This window comes from Octodon degus, unplaced genomic scaffold (genome assembly GCF_000260255.1).
Source record: "Octodon degus isolate 3935 unplaced genomic scaffold, OctDeg1.0 scaffold00122, whole genome shotgun sequence".
In the NCBI taxonomy this organism is placed as follows: domain Eukaryota; kingdom Metazoa; phylum Chordata; class Mammalia; order Rodentia; family Octodontidae; genus Octodon; species Octodon degus.
In genome coordinates this window covers 431527-435650 of record NW_004524698.1, presented here as the reverse complement: position 1 = coordinate 435650, position 4124 = coordinate 431527, and the positions used below count along the sequence as shown (strand labels likewise).

The following is a 4124-nucleotide window of genomic DNA, read 5'->3' as shown; positions in this document are numbered from 1 at the left end:
ATAGTTATAATTTGCTGTAGAAATATTAGTGTGTTTAAGTACACAAGGCTAATATGAGTCTTACTGAGTTTGTTGTGAAGGATGTGTTACGTTTTAAACACCAAAAATTGAGAAACATGACCCATGGGTTTCACTTTTTTGTTGTTTTGCTTTTTGAGACAGGATCACAGCAGGTAGTTCCAGCTGGCTGTGAACTCTCTATATAGCCCAGCCTGACCTCAAACTCATGATGATCCTCCTACTGCACTCTCTCAGCCCCTAATGATTTTAAATAATTGTGTACTTGTATGTGTAAATTCAGAGATAAAGATGAAATCAGTTGATCTTGTGTGCATTTAGGTGCAAGATTTAAAACCTAGAGAAAGCCTTATGGGTCTTTTGTGTTGCAAGTTCAGTCTTTCAAGATTTGGGTTTCTCTTTGAAGAAGACATGTGAACTAATTAAAAATTGTCAGTTGAGATCCAGGTGCTATCTTAAGAAAAATTTTTAATTGCTACAAAATGAAATTATACTTTTTTGTTTTTTTAAACTGGTCCAACAGTCTTGTCTTTACTTTCCATTTAAAGCAAGAAACATATGCGAGCACTAGCAGCCATCACTTGATCCAAGACACTAGCGTCTTAGTTCCAAAAGCACTTACAAAGAAAACCAGTGGTGGGGGCTGAGGAGGAGAGGGAAAGGGAAGCAATTCATATCACAATAACTGGAATTCCATAAGTGTGGACGCCAGGTCTCATGAGGCTGTTGTTTAAATTTACCCTTTACTGGATCACTTTTGTTTCCTCAAATACTTTCCTTTGACTTTTATCCTCAAAAAGTATAAAATATGAAATATAAACAAGCTCTTGCACTGCACTCTTAGAAGTGTACAAGCATTATAGAGCTATTTATATACTGATAAATCCCATCTAACCTTGGGTAATTCAATAATATACAAACTATCAGGGCGCAGAAAGAACTAAAACTTCTTTTTGTTACACATAAAATTCAAATTTTCAATCTAAAAAAAATCATTTTGGCTCTCTTTTACATCTCCATGTTAATATGCTTATTAAAATACTCCTGTATGATTATGTTTGCTCTTACTATTTCATGTGAGGTTTGAAACCTCAAAATGCCAGCCCGCCAGACAAAACAGGATATCAGAAAGATTATTTCTTTTCCACCTCCCTAACCCCAACAGCCTGATTTTACAACATGACTCCAAATGCAGGATTGTGGTGAGAAATGCTAGATCCAGTTTCTTCATAATCCTTTTTGGTGTGCATACTTGGTAGAACTCAGGCGTGGAAGCCAGCATTGATCCTCCAAACCAAACTGCATATTGCTGCATATGGTGTATGATAGCTTGTACATCAATTGGTTTTGGCTTCAATCTACCACCACTCACTTCCTCACTTAATTTCAGCCTGGCATCTACAGTTCTTTTCAGATCTCTTTGCATATAGCATCCAAAGTCCCTGAACATGGTTGAGCCTCCAGAGAGGACAATATTCTTACAGAGAGGACGTCTGACATCAATAGGACAATTCTGAATTACTTCATTTACAACTTCTGAAATAGGTTGTATAAAGTCTGAATTAGCAAACTCTGGATGAAAATGATTTCAGGTCCCAAGAATCTCTCATAACCAACATCAATGGAAAATTCTTTGAGATGGCATTGATTCCATTATACTGTTTAATTCACTTTGCTCCATCTGTGTCATACTTGTTAAACTCTTACTGAATCTGGGGATACATAACTATAGCGCTCCTTTACTGCCTTAGCAATTTCTAGAGATTGTCCTGGAGGGATTCCTACTTCTTGTTCTCTCAATAGCTGCAGAATAAAATATGTTATATCTCATCCTACATTTGGAATATGCTTAATATAGCTGCCAATCTAATACACTTCAGCCACAGGAATAACATGAATAACACCATCTCCGCTATTACTGTACCAGTCAATGTCTGTTCTTCTACTTGTCTTGAGGTCCAGGATGCAGCTAAGCCAACAGCCTGCACAGCAATGTACAAGCCTGGAACACTGAAGGACTCAAACATTTCAGCAGTATATTCCTTGTTTTCTGGAGTATTCAGTGGAGGTTCAGTCAAAAGAAAATAATGGTCTTCAGGTTCTGCTCTTAAATATTTAAAGATCACTTGCTCCATAAACTTTTCCATTAAATCCCAATCTTCAACTGTATCATGACGAATTGGCCACTTTGTTGCATATGTAGGTTTTTCTATTGCTTCATCACCAATGAAGAAGTCTAGATCATCAACACCTTTCATCACCCTTCTCTGAGCTTGGTCACCTACTTTTGGTGATTCGTTAATCATAATACAAGAAGGGATGATAAACTATGGTTCTCTTTTTCCAGCATATCCTAGTTTTGTGTATCCCGTTCCACAGTCCACCCCACAGACGGGCAGCCGTCCTGCCTTTTTTGTCTTCGCCGGCTGCTGCCTCCGCCGTCTGCTCCGTGCTGCTTGGGGCCAGGAACCGGTGGCAAGACATGGGAGCTGTCTGACCATCCACAGCTGGGCTGTGCTCTGTCCTGAGGGGACTGGGGGTGGGGTGGCCGGGAAGCCTAAATGGTAGCCAGAAAGCAGCAGGCTGGGTCAGTGGGCAGGCAGACCCCATCCTGCCCCGCTGCGGCCTCCTCCCCCTCTCTCTTCCCTCCTTTCCCTCCTGCCCCCACCCTACAACTTCTACCCATCACACCACCTTCTCCTTAAAGCAAAGATGGCCGCCAGTGCCGATGACTGGCCAAGCCAGGCCCAGGCTGAAATGTATACTTTGGAAAGCATGAGGGTTCATAGCAAAGTTAATCTGAGTAAGCATTTTCTTAAATGGCTTAAATATTATTGTCAGTGGCACTTTAAGAATCAAGACAGAGCTGGTGAGATAGCTCAATGGTCTAAGTTCCTGCCTGGTAGGCAGTTCAATACCCAGTACCACACACCATGCAGGCCCCAAACCAGGTGTGGTGCATGCCTGTAATCTCAGTGCTGGGGAGGCTGAAATAGGAGAATCACTTTTGAACTACATAGCCTAGAGCCTGTATGAAATTTAAAAAAAAAAAAATAAGGGTAATGGTGACAGAACATGCAAACTGTAGACTCAAACCACAGTAAAATGATTTGTGAAAGCAAACTTTAAAATCAAATCAATTGTGAATTTTTATTTTTTAGGACAGGGTCTACAGGGTCTCACTACGAAGATCAGACTTGTAGTGATCCACCTGTGTGCAGCCTCCCAAGCACAGGGATTATAGGCTCGTGCCACCACGCCCAGTCTCAATTATCATCTCAGCACATCCTGGGGGTGGAGCTGGCACCACAGGCTGGCCAATTGTGAATTATAAATTTTGACTTGTTTTCATCATTGAAAAGAAGGGATTTTGTCTTTTTTTTTTTTTTTTTTAAATAAGCTCCAGTTTCTCAGTCTTATTCCCGCCATCCCACTTCCTAAAGAATCAGGGTAAGAAACAAGACTTAACTGTTGGATTTGAAATTCTACCCCAGCTATCAGTTTTTGCTGATTATATTGTAGCATACTTCTATAGCTTTGACTAAAGGCACTTTGGTTAAGTTAGCTAGTTTGGGCTAGGAAAATATATTCAGTGGTTGTAAAATGTGCTGAGAAATTGAATATATTTCCATTTTTAATGAGTTTGCTATTTTTATTTTTATTTTTTATCTTTCCATAATTTTATTGAGAAATAGCAATGAGACAATTTCAAATCAAATTAGTAGGACAGTTTCAGTAGTTATTACATTGCATATTGTTTTCTTAGTGGTTATTTGTTGTACAAGATGCAGACACAGTATCCTGTTTACAAACAATATTAGAACAAATCCCTCTATTCATTGAATTAAGAGAATGTAGCTATATATCTTAACTATTTTGAATATACAGATACAAAATAGTCCTTCATTTCTATCCCCTTTTTTTTTGTTTAATCTTGTCATTTAAATATTGTAAGTGTGTGAATTCAGGAAAATATTCCAAAGTAGTCCAGTAGTCCATAATAGTAGTGGGTTTTCTGTATGACTGGCAATGTTAGAAGTTGTTCACTTGAGTCTTTTATAGCTCAGCATAATAATATGGCTTTTCTTCTTATACTTCATTTTTGT

The 4124-nt window shown here is 38.8% G+C and overlaps 1 pseudogene across 1 annotated transcript; it reads right to left on the bottom strand.

Annotated features, from left to right (window-relative positions):
- Positions 1-954: 954 nt before the first annotated feature.
- LOC101571793 lies at positions 955-2322 on the bottom strand (annotated as a pseudogene). Its single transcript, XR_192739.2, has one exon. The product of XR_192739.2 is annotated as an actin-related protein 3 pseudogene (transcript).
- Positions 2323-4124: the final 1802 nt, after the last annotated feature.